The sequence below is a fragment of the Neolamprologus brichardi genome, chromosome 9, assembly GCF_056152115.1.
Source record: "Neolamprologus brichardi isolate AB-2024 chromosome 9, ASM5615211v1, whole genome shotgun sequence".
Lineage (NCBI taxonomy): Eukaryota > Metazoa > Chordata > Actinopteri > Cichliformes > Cichlidae > Neolamprologus > Neolamprologus brichardi.
In genome coordinates, this window is record NC_142112.1 from 17,444,603 (window position 1) to 17,462,019 (window position 17,417).

Consider the following 17,417-nt stretch of genomic DNA (forward strand, 5'->3'; position numbering starts at 1 on the left):
GCAAACAATCAAAGATGCTTATGCTCTGCCCAAATTGGAAGACACCTTCTCCGCACTTGCAGGATCAAAGTGGTTCACGGTGCTAGACCTCAAGTCGGGATACTACCAAATTGAAATGGAGGAGAAGGATAAAGCAAAGACTGCCTTTGTCTGCCCATTAGGATTTTGGGAATTTAATCGGATGCCACAGGGGATTACTAATGCACCAAGCACATTCCAACGGCTAATGGAAAAATGCATGGGAGAATTGAATCTAAAAGAAGTCCTGGTTTTCATTGACGATCTCATTGTTTTTGCACCAACTCTTGAGGAACATGAAGCTCGCCTGATGAACGTTCTCACCAGACTGAAAGATTTTGGCTTGAAGCTTTCACTTGAGAAATGCATGTTCTTCCAGACATCTGTGAAGTATCTGGGCCATGTAGTGTCCCAGGCTGGTGTTGAAACTGATCCGGACAAGATTTCCACACTCACCTCTTGGCCAGTGCCGAAAAACTTGAAGGAATTAAGATCTTTCCTTGGTTTTGCTGGGTACTACAGACGTTTTGTCCAGGGGTATTCAGCCATTGTCAAGCCGTTGCATGATCTCACTGCTGGTTATCCACCTTCCCAGAGGAAGCTGAGACGAACAGTAAAGCCAGAGAATTACCTCAACCCCAAAGAGCCATTTGGAGGACGATGGACGCAAATGTGTCAACAAGCTTTTGAGTCCATTATTGACAACCTAACTTCTGCCCCAGTTCTGGCATTTGCTGATCCCAGAAAACCATACACACTCCACACTGATGCCAGTGCCACAGGTCTTGGTGCAGTGCTGTATCAAGAGCAGGATGGAAAAAACAGAGTTGTAGCATATGCCAGCAGAGGTCTTTCCCAGAGTGAGTCAAAGTATCCCGCCCACAAATTGGAGTTTCTTGCTTTGAAATGGGCGGTGACTGAAAACTCCACGACTATCTTTATGGTGCTCAGTTTACAGTTGTGACCGACAGCAACCCATTAACCTACCTCTTATCATCAGCAAAACTTGACGCTACCGGTCAACAGTCTGCCTGACAGTTTCACGGACGATATCCAGTTCACCTCCATGGTACTCCCCCAAATCTCAACAGCTGACCTTGCAGACAAACAACGCCTTGACCCTGTCATTCGGCATGTCATAGCTCAGCTTGAGCGAGGAGAGTCACCACCGCCATCCCTGAGGGAAGAACTTCCCGAACTACCTCTATTACTGCGAGAAGTAAATAAACTGGAGCTCCATAACACCCTTCTCGTCAGGAAGAGACAAGTGGGAAGTGACTTCACATACCAGCTAGTGCTACCCGAGGAATATCGACCAGTTGTACTACACCACCTACACGATCAAATGGGTCACATGGGAATTGACAGAACGCTGGACTTGGTCCGTTCCCGGTTTTATTGGCCTAAGATGACTAGTGATGTGGTCAATAAAATAAGACACTGCGAAAGATGCGTGAGACGCAAATCCCCATCTGAACGAGCCGCACCTCTGGTCAATATCAAAACCTCTCATCCCATGGAACTGGTGTGTATGGATTTTCTCTCTGTGGAACCAGATCGTGGAGTCAAAGACATACTTGTCATAACTGACCATTTCACAAAATATGCCATTGCTGTGCCAACACCAAACCAGAAGGCCAGGACTGTTGCCAAATGTTTATGGGACAACTTTCTTGTGCATTATGGTATCCCAGAACGCTTGCACAGTGACCAAGGCCCTGACTTTGAATCCAGAATCATCCGAGAGCTTTGTGAAATGGCCGGGATCCACAAAATAAGAACCACTCCATACCATCCAAGAAGCAATCCTGTTGAACGGTTTAACCGAACATTACTGGATATGCTAGGAACACTGACAGCTCAACAGAAATCTCATTGGAAAGATTTCGTAAAACCCCTGGTGCATGCATACAATTGCACAAGAAATGATGTTACAGGTTTCTCACCATATGAGCTTATGTTTGGCCGCCAACCTCGCTTACCGGTGGACTTGGCCTTTGGACTACCCCATGCCAAAGAAGGAACAACATCCCACACACAATATGTGGAGAAACTAAAGTCCCACCTGGAAGACAGTTACAAGCTGGCCATCGAAAACTCAGAAAAGGTGATGAAACGTAACAAAAACAGATTTGATAAAAATGTCACTGCGTCACAGCTGAATGTTGGAGACAGAGTTCTTGTAAGGAATGTGCGGCTAAGAGGCAAACACAAGCTTGCAGATAAATGGGAGTCATCTGTGTACATTGTAGTGAAGAAAGCCGGCACTCTTCCTGTGTATACAGTTCGACCCGAAGGCCAAGACAAGCCCCTGCGAACTTTACATCGAGACCTCCTACTGCCCTGTGGGTATTTACCACCTTCTGAAAAGGACATGCTTACTAAGCAGAAGAGAAAAATGCCTGCCTTACCTGTGTCTCATGTACATGCTGATGATGATGATGACAATGACGAAGAAGAACCCATCTCATACCTACCTGTTCCTGTCTGGGCTGAACCTGTTACCTTCACAACAACCATTGACTTACCCAATACTCCGCAACCTGTTCCAGTTATCAACCAGCCAGACGTCCCTGTAGTATTGGCTACAGAGGGGACTGAGGGGAGAGTGTAACCACGGTGACTTCTGTTCCCACTTCCGCTAGTCCCTTTATTGTGGCGGGAATGAACCCCATATAACTTCCGGGTCAATCAGCTGCATCTTCCCTGCTTCCCTGGCTGCTGTTGTCCCTGTGGTTGGCGTACTTGTCAGATATTGACAAATTTTACATTGCATACTAGTTGACAGCGTGCAATAACCCGGCCGATTCATTCATCTTTACACTACCTCACAATCGACTCAACGGTCTGGTTTTTTTCCCCGCGATCAGCCCTGATCAGCGCGGGATGGCGAGCCACCCAACCACCGCTATGTTGCGGTAGGAATCATAAACCTATGGACTGAATTACAAAAGCTGTTGTCACGTGACCTATCACAGGTCCATGGAACTGAACCAAATCTCATGCTGGACTAAACCTCGTCCCACCTCCTTTTGGAACATGATAAGCTGTTTTGTATTGTTAGCGTTATTTTGTTTGTGATATATTATACATATATATATATATTTTTTTGTATATCTGTCTCTATATTTATCATAACAAACACAATATATATATATTTTTGAGCTCTACTTTTGGTTTCCTGTGTTTTCTTCACACACTCAGGCTCCATAGTCGAGACTACTTCTGAGAGCTCAGTGTCTATGTAGCTGCAGTCAGGCGCCCTGGTCCAGGCAACCGCGTTACACACGGGTTGCTTAGAGGATCCACTCGCAGGACTCATGAGTAGCGTTTAAATAGAGACGGTTTATTTACAGATCTTCACCAAGTGTATGTAGAGACAGTGCGGGGTTAGTACTATATACAAGACGTGAGGGGCAGGGGTCCAGGGAAAACGGGGAAATCACACACGCGCTCAGTTCAACCTCTCTCTTCTCCGCTAGCGACCAGTCACTCCTTCCACACTCCACATGGGGAATTTAGGAACAAAGAAACACTCGTTAAGTCTCTGAGACGGAGGCACAGGAAACTTGAGCTAGCCGTGTACTGACTAGAGCCTTCACAACAATCCCGTGTTTAACAGCTGATCTCCTCCTTCTAATATACCAGCTGGTCTGATGAGGCCCAGGTGTTCCCAATCCAGGAAGGCGTGGACCGAGGGCGTGAGTTCCGCCCCTGCAAAACAGGGCAGAGAAGGAGAGAGGGGGAGAGAGAGGGAAAAAGAGAAGAGAAGGAGGGCTAAGAGTGGAGAGATTCTGATCAGCACCTTGCCGATCCTGCAGGTCGTGACACCAGGCACCACTGTCCGGTCCAATTAGAAACCATGGCTCACAGGTCAGGTTTAAATGCTCCTAAGTTTGAAAAATGCAAGCCTTCAGAGCCGGGAATTAGGTGAGCCAAAGAAAAAGCAAGGGCAAACCTGTCACGTGGCATCAGCTACAGCAAAGCTTCAGCGACAGCAGAGATACTTGGAGGCAGTGGCAAAGAATACAAACCATCACAGACTACAAGCCCACTCTGCAGACCGTGGTGACACAATCCCCAGACAGTGTGTGGAGATCCCTTGCCAAAATCAGTACCGCCGTTCCCACATGCCTCAAAGCCTCCACCATCATTACTGTACCCAAGAAGTCATCTACCTCCTGCTTTAAGGACTACCGTCCTGTCAAACTCACCTCCATCATTATGAAGTGCTTTGAACGGTTAGTTATGCATCAAATCAAATTATCGCTTTCGTCAAAACGCTCAAGTGATGATGGAATTTCAAATGCCCCTTACTCAGCCCTCACACATCTCAACACTAGAGACTCATATGTCAGAGTGCTGTTCATAGACTTCATTCACAAACTGGATCTGCTGGGGATCAGCACCTTGCTGTATAATGGGCTGCTAGATTTCTTGACAGGAAGACAGCAGATAGTACGGGTCGACTGCAACAACTCCAGCCCAAGAACACTGAATACGGGGGCTCCCCAAGGATGTGTGTTGAGCCCCCTTTAACCATCTGGCAGAGTGGTACAGCAACAACAACCTGTCCCTGAATGTGGAGAAGACCAACAGCGACTCTACTTCCTCTGCAAACTGAGAAGCACAAGAGATTCAACCCCCATTATGAGCACCTTCTACAGAGGCACAGTTGAGAGTATCCTCACCAGCTGCATCACTGTGTGGTATGACTCCTGCACTGGGTTCTACAGAAAAAAATGACAATGGGTAGTGAGAGTAGCTGCACCTGCCTCATCTGGAAGGTCCTCTCCATTACAGGTGACTCCACTCATCCCTTCAGCAGCGTCTTCAGTTTGCTGCCATCAGGAAGGATACTGAAGAGCCTCCGGGCTAGAACACACAGACTGAGAGACAGCTTCGTCCATCGGGCTGTCAGGATGCTGACCATCTCTGAATTGAGAAGGGGGCCCAAGGGTACATCTTTCACCATCCTACAATGCTGTGATTGTAGCCATTCCCCGCTTTCTGTGAATGGTACTCATGGCCATTAATCAGTAGGCTTTGATTAGTTGTCATTGATCAATGGTCATAAGAATTTGCATACTAACAATCATGGAACTAACCCCCCAGCACTTTGTTCATTCAGTGGTGCTAGTTTCCTTCACTATGCAAATGTAGTGTTTATAAAGTTGGGGGAACCTGCAGTCAGCTGAGACTGAAGAAGTCACTTGGATGAGTGACGAAACGTTTCTCCAACTGAAAATGTCCAGATGAACAGAATCAACCTTTTGGGATTTACTTACCTGGATGATTAAGCACGCATCAAGAACACATTTCAAAATGTTAGCAGCACAAACAAAAAATTTTGCACCACAAACCAGCACAAACGTTTGACATCAATTTTGTTTGATTCCATTAATGTGGGGGGGCTGGTTGACCTCTGTTGACCTCTAGAAATTTTTGTTAATATCTTTAAAATGATAGCGGCACAAACAAAAATTTTTGCAGCACAAACCAGCACAAACGTTTAACATCAATTTTCTTTGATTTGGGTAGTGTGTGTGTGTGTGTGTGTGGGGGGGGGGGGGGGGGGGGGCTGGTTGACCTTTTGACCTTTACACTTTCATTAATATCTTTAAAACAGAAGCAGCACAAACAACAATTTTAGCAGCACAAACCAGCACAAACGTAGCACAGTTGATTGACACCCATTTTGTTTGATTTAATTAATGTGGGGGGGCTGGTTGACCTCTGATGACCTCTAGAAATTTTTATTAATATCTTTTAAATGATAGTAGCACAAACAAAAAATTTTGCAGCACAAACCAGCACAAACGTAGCACAAACGTTTGACACCACTTTTGTTGGATTTGAAGAAGGTGGGGGGGGGGCAACTTCACTCACATGATGAGTGGACCGTGGCCGTCTGCGGTGTTGGGGTTTCCCGGAGGTATCTGGCTCTGAGGGTTTCCTGCCATTAAACCAGCCACACGTGGAAGACCATGACACTCATCTGTTGCTGATCAGCCTCTTTTGAGGAGCTCCTGAACAGAGGAGCTGAGCCTCAGTCGATGCTGGATCGTTAAGAGAACTCATTTAGTTCAGTTCCCAGCAAGTGAGTGACAGTGTTTTCGGAGTGAAATGTGGCGTGTACTTACCGGTTTCTTGTTGTTTTCCAGAGTGTGCCAACACAAGTAGAGGGAGTTAAGCACTTTGTACATAAACACCATGAGGAGGAAGGAAACTCACCACTTACACTAGAGAAGTCAGAAGGGGGGAAAAGAAACTCACACATGGAGGATTGTTTTACTTATCGTCATTGTCATTCACTGTAAATAAATTCAGAGTCCTGTGTTTCGGTCCTGCATCCACACCGCCCTTGACACATCTGGCATAATTATTTTAAGGTTGCCAATACCAGGAACCACACACTGAAAATAAAAATGATTCATAATTTGGGGCATAATCAAGAGCAAAAAACAATAACAACAACAAAAAAAAAAAAAATAGAATGTAGCAGGGAAACTGAAAAGTACCACGCCAAAGACAATGGGTCACGCCAGAACTTCCAGCAACACGCCCCCCAATCCAACAAGTACCCGAATCCCAGCAAAGGGCAGCAAGTAGTGGTATAGGGAGAGGCAACACCACTCTCCATGACCAGGTGGCACAGTATTTCTGTGTATCATGGTGACTTGTTAAGTCGATTAATAATAATAATAAATTTCTGCTACATCCTGGTAGGATTTCTACTGTGCTTCAAATACTACAGAAATGCTGGGACTGCATTTTAAAGTTATCAGACTCAGTAAACAGTTAAAAAAATGTACCCTTTAAAATATGAACCCTTTAAAATAAGCATGTTTTAGAAAAAGAATAGAATACCCACTTTATTTTCCATTCAGAACACACACCAGTTAATGCACATGGGAGGGAAATATCAGTGCATTTACTCACCATCAGACTGCACAATATAAATAATAAATAAATCTTCTTTATGCATTCTCAATCATCCATGTAAATAAAATCCAAAAGATGATTATATTCATCTGGACGTAGAGTTTTCAGTGGAAGAAACGTTTCGTCACTCATCCAAGTGACTTCTTCAGTCTCAGCTGACTGCAGGTTTCCCCAACCTTATAAACAGTACATTTGCATAATGACTGAAACTAGCACCACTGAGGAACAATGGGCTGGGAGGTCAATTCCTTCATCATAATAATGCAAATTTTCATGACCATTGATCAACAACCACTGATCAAAGGCCATGAGTACCATTCACAGAGAGTTGGGGAATGGCTGCTATCACAGCGTTGAAAGATGGCGAAAGATGTACACTTAGGCCCCCTCCTCGATTCAGAGATGGTCTTTCCGTTTTCATGTATTGGCCTCCTTGACTGGAGACCATTATAGAGGCTGTTTGGTTTCCCCGACGTATAAATCCTGGCAATCCTCCTGGTACTTCACAGCCTAAGCTATGTTACTCTGACTCAAAGCTTGTTGTTGAAATCTAAAATAAACTGAGGTTCACACAAACAGGTTGTCTTTATAAGTTTTATTTACCTTTGCAGAGAGGTCAAACAATAGCACAGACAGCAGTCTGCATGCGCTTTTTTTTTTTTTTAAAAGCAAGTGGAATATTTACAGAGAGACGGTATCTACCTCCCATGTTTACAGAATACATTCAGAAAATTGTGTATAAATGATAATTTATTCATCAATATGTGGTTTAAAGATGACAGCTAGAAAGGATAAATTACATATTACAGCTTTAAGAGAAAAGATGAACATAGACTATTAGACAAAGAGTGGTCAGTGGTTTTCTACACCAACCCTCTTGCATATTAATTTCAGGGAATTCCTTACTGAAGGCATAAAATAGCAAGTACAATATTTGAATCAAGTACACAAATGGACTTATAAAATTGTTTGATTCATGATCTCCAGATAATTGTTATAATGTAGCTACATCTTAATTTCTCCCTGAAGGATTAATCCCCAGTCAGTTTATGAGCTTAAGCTAAGTTGCGTGACTCTTGGCAGATCAGACATGTCATACTGAAATGAACTGACCGTGCCTGTAAAACTAACCAGACCTATCAGAAACATTTGGGCATGCTATTTTGCTCTGTTTAATAAATCTGGCTCTAAAGATGCAAAACTGAACAGTTCAATTTTGGGAAGACAGCACCATCTCTGTACTCAGAGTATGATGGTCATGTACAGCTGTTGAACATCAAACTACAAAGAAATATCCAAACATGTAAAAGATTCTACTAATTCTACAACATTGCAGTAAATTAAGTGATATTTTACAGTGGAGTTTGTCCTGCAGACACTTTAGTTGATGTGTTGTGATGTGACTCTGCTCATCTGACAGCTTTCTGTCTCTTGATTGTTGGAGCGTCTTGATCTGAACCAGCTGAGGGATAAAAACAAAACAAATGAGAAGCAATAACTACTTAGTATATAGTTTGAAATCTCCCTGTACAACTCATGCACTTAACACACTGTTTACTGCAACAGTTACACCCTTCTTGCACATGTTCTTTTTCAGCTATTTATTAATAAGTGACTTTTATGTATATATATGCCTGTATATATTGTGCTATTCTTAGTTAGTGTATTGTCTAATGTTTGTTTATAATGGAGCACTGTAACAAAAAATAATTTCCCCTAGGGATCAATAAAGTATTCTGATGATTCTGATTAAATGAGTAGAGGTGGGAAATAATGAAGTGCAACTATTTATGTATGTGCGTATTTTACTTAAGTAGTTTTTTAATTAAATCTTTTTACTTTTACTCCCTAAATTTTACAATAAATATCTGTACTTTCTACTACTATAAAACCACGTGGCATAGTCAGGGGTTAAAGTAGGCTGCAACTTAGTTGTTCTCCATGCCTCCTCCTCTCTTGCTCCTCCCTCCCTTCTGTCTCTCTTTCACTCTGCCGTCTCTCCAGGTGCGCACCTGCTATTCATTACCCTCATTTGGCACCTGGACCCAGTCAGCAATCACCTCAGAGGTTGTCTCCCCGTGGTGAGGAGTGAAGTGGTAAGTGCCTCGTTTATTTGTTTGGTACTTTCGTCCTCCATAGCTGCGACTGCTTCCTTTGTTTTTTTTTGGCATTATTGATAAAACGGTGTTGCCGGCTCTTTAGGTTAAGATTATTTGTAATAAAGCCATATTATGTACTGAACACCTCTGTCTGGTTCTTTTTCATTCTGTTCCGGACCCATTTGTTACCGGTCCCCACACTCACACCCCTAGACCTCCTTCGTGGGGACGTAACAATATTATACAAAACAAACTATGGCAGAATAACTCTTCAGTTCAGTGCAAGAGAACATGTACATCCACAAAAAGCAGTAAACCTCAGAGCAGCAGTTAAATCTACTGGAGCTCTCAATAGAGTTGATGATTCCCCCCCCCCACACTGAGCCACTCCTTTTTAGGGTTCCCCCACCCTCTGAATCCCACTTTAACCCCTGAATGTGCTCATTTTCCTGTTTAGAGGTAAACCCACCGGTTACAATGCGATCAACTGAAAATTGAGTTATTTTTAATTTTCCTTCTTTTTCTCTGCTCATGTTCTACTTAACTGACACTAGCAGAGATAGTTTATTTCAGTCTAATACTGAGACTGAAATAAAGTTTGTTTTGCTATTTACCAATATAATGTTATTATTACATTAATATAGCACATGGTTCATTTACCTTTGCATAAAAATAGGTAGTAAAAAGGTTCTTCTAGGAGTTCATTTTACATTCTTCCTTTGAGTACATTTCAGAGCCAGTACTTTTTGACTTTCACTTTTACTTCCAAACAAGCTGAATTCGCATTTCAACTTTTACTCAAGTATGTTTTAGCACAATAATCTCTACATCTACATAAGCAAAGAATCTCTGTGCTTTTGACACCTCTGCAAGTTAGTGTATCATAGAAACATTTTTCTTACCACTCAAACATGCCCACTGTGCTCACAAGCATTATGATTCCCACAATCTTCACTATAGTGTAGATACCATCCAGTGTTTCAGCTGTAATGCAACAGGATTTTAGAGCAAAGAAAAAGTGTAATTGACAGAATAACTGATTAACAGTAAATAAAAGTTTTTAAAGTGAATCAAAATCCATGAAAATCATAATTTTGAAACAAGGCTGAAAAAACCCATGTAGAAGGATCTTTAAAGTTCATTAAACTAAATTCAGTTTCACTTAAACACATTTCCTTCTCTCCACTGTGGTAAGGTATGATGCAAAGACAATTTAGCAAGAAGGGGGAAAAAACAAACACTTTATACACTTTGATGATTGAATTAATTAAAAAAAATAAAGCTAAATAATAGCTGTGACTGACTTTTACCTTCACAGTAAGTAAGAGTTAGAGGAATCTCTGCTGATGTCTGATTACCCAGATCATTAGTGGCCACACAGTAATAAACTCCTCCATCTGTTACATTGAAGCTGTAAATCTCTTCTTCAGATACTTTCACAGCTCCATCTCTGCTCTTCTTGAACCAGGTGAAGTTGCTGACTGGAGGTTTGGCTCTGCTGGAGCAGGTCAGGTTCACCCAGCTGCCTGCTGACACCAAACCTGATGGACTGATGGAGGCTGAGGTGTCTTTAGGAGCATCTGGAGAAAAGTGTGACACAGATTATCATTATTCATTATAAATAGCTGACTTTCACTGAATCATGATGAGCTGACAGGATCCAACAACAAACTCTGATTGTCTTACATGAAACACTGAGAGTCTCTTCTGTCTATGCTGTCTTGGTGTTGTTTCCTTGGTTCACAGGATATCTGGCAGAGCAGCTGATCTTCTTTCCATCATGTGTGTCTGACAGAGTGATGGTCTGCTGGATTTTAGTTGTAAAGCTTCCATCTATGTTTTCCTCTATTTTGTTGTGAGAGTCTTGTTGGAGATTCCAGATGAGTTGAGGAGGGGAGTTTGGACAGGGAGTGAGAGCTGAGCAGGTTATAGTGACAGACTCCTTCTCCTTCAGATTACCTGAGACTGTAATATCAGGCCTCCAAGGAGAATCTGTGGTTTCACAACACAAACATCAATACTACAGGGCAGACTGCACCTCATACCAGCTTTTAAAATCTTTAAAAAATCTGTGAAATGTTACTCTTAAATTCAGATGTTTAGAAATGTAATCAGGTACTCAGAATAATAACAGTGCACAAACTGAAATAAGAAAGTAGAAATTTCCACTCAGTGGACTCCGTATAAAAATCATTATAAGTGCAATATACAATTATCAAATCGAGTTTACTTTTCATTGATAATATTAATGAAAATTAAACTGTTAAAGGTTTTTAAATGAGTGTAACTATATTGTATAATTATCTTATAAAATAAAATTGAAAATTCTTTACCTCTGACTGTTATTTGAAGAGGATCACAAGAAGCTGTCACCTTGAATGGTTCTCTCTCTACTCTGAAGAAGTATGTGTCTGTGTATGTGGTGGTTAAATTAGAAAACAGAGTGGTGCAGTCTCTCTGACTCAGGTTCCCAGTAATACTCATTGGATAGATGTTAACTGCTCCACTACTGTTGTAGATCACATTGTTTGGATTATTGTTAAATTGGGATTGATTTTTAATCCACACTCCAATAATTTTGCTTGTGCTGATAAATTTCTGTTCTTCTTTGGGTCTGAAGCTACATGGGATTTGCAAACAAGATCCACTCAGTGCTTCCAGCTTCTTTGATGCATTTATGAAGAGGTCTGCTCCATCAGGACAATCAGCCAAAGCACCTGTAAATACAACTGAATAATTATTACATTAACACCCTCATTATTCTTCTTTAAACATTATTAAATGTTCATCAAAGTACACTACACTTATACATCCTGTAAGTCACTGAGATTTTCAAATGTAAAGTGTAAACAGATATTCCTGAGGTGACAGGCATTTATCCTCCACCATTTAAAACTTTGGAGTCATTGTAAAAACTCCGAGTAACAAACATTAAAGACAGTGATCATATATAAAACAGCTCACCTGAAAGAAAGAGGACAATCAGTAACATGCCAACTGTCATCATGTTCAGATTGAAGTTCAGTGGAGCTGTGTGCGTTGAAAAACAATAACAAAACACAGAAAACTGAATTCATACAGATAACAAAACACCAATAAATACCCACTAAACATGTTGATGCTGAATAGCCATCAGCTGACCCTCTTTTGTTTCTTGTCTTGGTTGAAAAACAGTTTCAAAATCAAACTTTTGCCGACACCAAAATAGCACAGCAGTACGTTTAATGTCTGCTGAACATGTTTTTGTAACTTTGCTTGGATGTTACTGAAAGTAAATCTTTATGCTGAGAGACAGGTGGTGTTTGTGACAGTGGCTGCATTAAGGTGCATGAAACTGGATAAAAAAAGTTTTCTACATACATGTAAAGTTCACCATTAAACAAAAGGCCCAATTAATAAGGCCGAGAATCTGCATGTAGATAATCAATAATGATTTTAAAGTGTTTATCTTTAGACAAGCAACCATTTAGTAACCAAATCAGTTGTGAATCAAATGCATTTTAAAAAAAGACACGTGTTTCCCTGCTTTCAATATATACTGCAGTCATAAATGTCTCTCTTATTTCCTCTGAAATAATACAACTGTTTTAAACATGATTTCTGGCTAACGATACTGTGTATCTGTATTAGATGAATTACAAATTTAAAATTTAATTTACGAAATAAAAAAACTAACACAAAAGGATCTCTTACCTAAGGAGTTCAAGTGAAGTCTTGTAACTGTAGAATAAAATGAAGCAGAATTACAATAAAACATGAAATAGTTGCTGCCAATGTCAAAAGAAGAACTAATGACAAACCCAAAGACTAAAACAATGTAAAAAGTTTCTTGTCCTTCCTGATTATGTTCAGCAAAAGAGGAAGTCTCTGTAGCAATCTTTTTTTCTGCCACTCACTTGTCAGTTTAATCTTTTAACAGAGTGAAGAAATTTCAGCACAACTACACAAAAAGTAACAGACAGCGTACATGCTGTTTAGAAAAGTGCAGTTTTCTAGGATGCAAAGTGAAATATGTTCTTATAAATTAAGAACATAAGAACAAGAAATTTAGTGGCCCTGTGATAGAGTGAGACAGAGGCTGTGAATCTATCTCCCCCTATTCTATCTGTGATAGACTACACCACCCAGCTGGCTGCATTCAACAATTAAACTTGCAGTGCTAGAGCTGAAGAGACGGACTTCATCTTTGTGTGTACATCAGCTTCAGTACAACCCAGTATCACGGCACTGTGGTGTTATGTGGTTGGTTTGAACTACCATTATACAGTGTTGGGAGTAACAGAATACATGTACTCTAATTGAGGCACAGGCATTAGAGCCTGTGCCTCAATCTCACGGCCCATTTCACCTCTACTCGCATAATGACGTGAAGAAATATTTTCAAAAATTATTGTTCAAAAAATTATTTAATATGAAAGTAATAGGCAGAGTGGTACAGGCATAGCCCTAAAGATTATGGGCAGTGTAGTCGAGTTGTAAGCAAGCTATTAAGACTCGACTGTACACTGTGTTCAAGTTTTCCTCCGAAACAATAAGTTCCATTGGAGCAGCATTTCAACGCCTCTCTCTGTCTCTCGCTAGCAAAGCTGACCCAGACAACAAAGTGAAGCTAGTTTTCGGTTACAAGCCCAACATGGAACCCGATGTATTAGCCAGAGGTCCCTTTACTACGGTTTGGAGCCGTGGACCTGTTTTATATACGCACACGCAGAATAGTTTTCTATACGAAATCGCTGCAAAAAGTGCAGCCTTACCTAATGTCCACCCTACTGTTACTCATTTTATATTATGATTTAAAAATCTACTTGCTATTGGTATGGCGGTATAGAGTATCCTTCAGTAATAGTAACACATCACACAGCAATAGTATATTTATGTAGTTGTAAAAAGCTTGATAATATATTAAGTATTGTTGTCAAAATTAATGCATTAACGCAAATTAGCCCGCCATCACGATCAACACAATTAACTTTTTTAATGCAATTAATGCATCTGGAGTGCAGAGTGACACAAAATCCCTGAAATGTTTCCATCAATGCATTTCGGCAGTTTGTCCAAGTAGAGTTATCTTTGTACATGCACAAACGGGCAGTTGATCTGGTAGTGATGGGCAGCTGAACCAATCAACTCAATGTGTATTTATCATATGGAAGATGATAAATACACATTGGCCCTCTCGATGGGAAAATTGAGTATTAAAAAAAACAAAACAAAACAAAAAAAGACACACCAGTCGGCCAACAACAACACATTGTGCAAGAAGGAATTTTCTTTTCACCGAAACACTTCCAGCTTAAAATATCACATTGACGTGAAGCATACGTTAGCCGGGGATGCTGCTAGAGCTTTGGCTAACACGTCACCCAGCTTGCGACAAATCACTCAAGGAGCATCAGGAACTCAGTAAGTCTACTGATATAAATATAAATATTGACTGATGGATGGATGGATGGATGGATGGTTCCTTGTTTCAAGGCCTTGAAGGGCCTCCCCAATACTGACAGAGAGAGAGAGAGTAAATAAATGTTTAGAGTTTTTGTTAACATGAATGTTAAGAGGGCTGATCCGTGGGTAGCTACTGGTACGCAAGCCGGCGCCTGATCACCCCCGTCTGGGTCACTTGGGCGAGGGTGTATGATGTTGCGAGACCCAAAACACCTGACGACCCCAGGATACATCACTGAAGATGTGTTAAAAGAAAGAAAAAGAACTATTCAAATTCAAGCATACATTCTTTGTGTTTATTCTGCATTTACTACATTAAATTGCATAAATGTCAGTTACAAGTTTAAATATAAAGTTGAGAAAATGTAATTGCAACCAGGCTATTGATCAAGTAAATGCGATTAATCACGATTAATTACAGAAAACTGTGAGATTAATGCGTTTTTTTTTTGTTTGTTTTTTTAAATCTATTGACAGCACTAGTATTAAGTAATCCAAAGTATTCTGAATACATTACTCTCATTGAGTAATATAATGGAATATTTTACAAAATACATTTTGGGGCATGTGTTCTGTAATTTGTAGTGGAATACATTTTAAAAGTAACCTTCCCAACACTGGCCTTACCTAATGTCCACCCTGTTACTCATTTTATATTATTTTATTAGCCATACCAATACCAACTAGATTTGTATTGTTATGGTGAGTAGCCTTCAGTAATAGTAATAAATCACACAGCAATAGTACATTCATGTAGTTGTAAAAAGCATGATAATATGTTAAGTAATCCAAAGTATTCAGAATATGTTACTCTCATTGTGTAACTTAATGTAATATGTTACGAAATACATTTTGGGCCATGTATACTGTAATGGAATACATTTTAAAAGTAACCTTCCCAACACTGCCATTATACTACTATGTTTTCCATCCAGTAACTATAATTCATTATTTTTTCAAAGTAACTTGCCCAACACTGATAAAATCATAACATCAGTTGCCTTAAGGTGCTTTATGGTAGACCCTAAAGTAATACAAACAGAGAGAAGCCCAACAATCATATGACAATGTGATGTCCACATATGTGGACGGCAGGTCCTAGGATCTATAAGTGTTACACATAAGGAAACTTCATGTTTAACAGTGGAGAATAATTCAAATCAGAAATACTTTTCTGAATATTATGCACCAATTACTGAGGATACAATTTGAGTGAGTCTGATAAATTTCTCTCTCTCTCTCTCGCTCTCTCAAACAACACCAGGCCATAAAAGGGTTAATCATCAGTAAATGTCTAAGCTGTAACTTAAGATCAGCAAACAATAAGTGTTTCATTGCAATGCAAATGATCACACCAAAGCTTTGAAGGAACTACATTCACTTTACACATACACCCACTGCAAACAAGTTAGGCATCAGTACTCGAGTAAAATTTGAAATGTATATCACATTAAGCAGATTTTGAAGGAAGTGATGAAAATAATAGAAGTTACTCTGCTCTTACAAGATAAGCACCCAGATGTTTTGATGTGATAGCCCTACATGGCTGAGCTGAAGGACAACAAGAAAGAGTCACTGCTGAACACAAAAAATGTCCTTTAAAAAAATTCCCACTCACAATATGAATATCAATATTACAAAAATCATAATTTAAAACACTCTGTCAGGGTTCCTGGGTGTTCACCCAGTGTTTTCAGTTGTTTCATGTTCAGTTTATTCACCTGTTCACATTTCCTGTTTTCATGTTTGCTTCCTGTGTGTTAATAGTTCTATTATGTTCAGCTGTGTTCTCACCGGTCCCTAATCATTATCATTACCCAGTGTATTTAAACCCTGAATTTCCACCAGTTCCTTTTCGTGTCATTGTAGATACAATGTTGTCATTCCCGCCTGTTTTCAGTTGTTCAGCCAGCCATTCAGTCTTTCAGTCAGTCAGTCAATCACCCAGTCCTGTCGTTCCTGCTCTGTTCATTCACTCGCTCCAGTAAAACATCATCATTCTACACCATGAGTCCGGTGTTTGGGTCATCTCTTCCTCGCCTCCACACTAGGGGTGGGTTTTTATAATCGATTTATCGATTAAAATCGATTCTGGCTTGGATTACGTAAAATCGATTCATTAAAATCCTGAATCGATTTTTTAATATAAATTTATTTTGCCCGAAATGCCAGAATCTCAGGTGAAATCTCACAAAATTTCAACAACCACCAAACAGCTAAAACAGTAAATGAGAGCAGGAACACGGATTCTGCACAAAGACTTAAACACACAGCGCAGCCCGCAGATCAGAATCAGTTAGATGTCGAATTTCTCACAGTTTGGGCTGAAAGCCGACAGCCCGCTGATTCTGATCTGACGGCGGGTCTGCGCTTTGTGTTCACGCCCTTTATGCGCTGATTCTAAAGCTGTTAGTTTGATGTCTCTCCAAACAATATTGACCGAACCAGCAGCAAAAGAGGATCCAAACTAGCTTCACAAAAACATCGTCAAGTATTCACTCTTACTTTCTCGCTCTCTCTCTCTCTCTCTCTCTCTCTCTCTCTCTCTCTCTCTCTCATTCGCTTGCTTGTTACACAAGTCTACCGTTGTTTACAGCGCTATCGGCCGACTTTTTTTTTTTCTGTTTTATATACTTCCGAAAAGAAAACCTAATTTCTGCCGTTCAATGCTGAACAAATTTAAACTTTTTAAAATTATGCAAAATGCAAAATGCTTAGCCGTGTCTCTAATAAAACCGCTGTAACTTCAGAGGTAATGTTCATGTGTTGATTAATGGTTTTCTTTCGTTTTTGATGTACTGCAGAATATTTTTATAAAATCCAGGCCAGGAAAAATCACCTTCATGTGTTTCTGTGTTTTATCTTCAGCTACTTTGACACAAAGGCATCTGCTGTGACGCTCACACCTCT

The 17,417-nt window shown here is 40.4% G+C and overlaps 1 pseudogene; it reads right to left on the reverse strand.

Moving 5' to 3' along the window:
* Nucleotides 1-8,343: 8,343 nt before the first annotated feature.
* LOC148101394 (sialoadhesin-like) lies at nucleotides 8,344-12,069 on the reverse strand (annotated as a pseudogene).
* Between the last annotated feature and the right edge of the window lie 5,348 nt (nucleotides 12,070-17,417).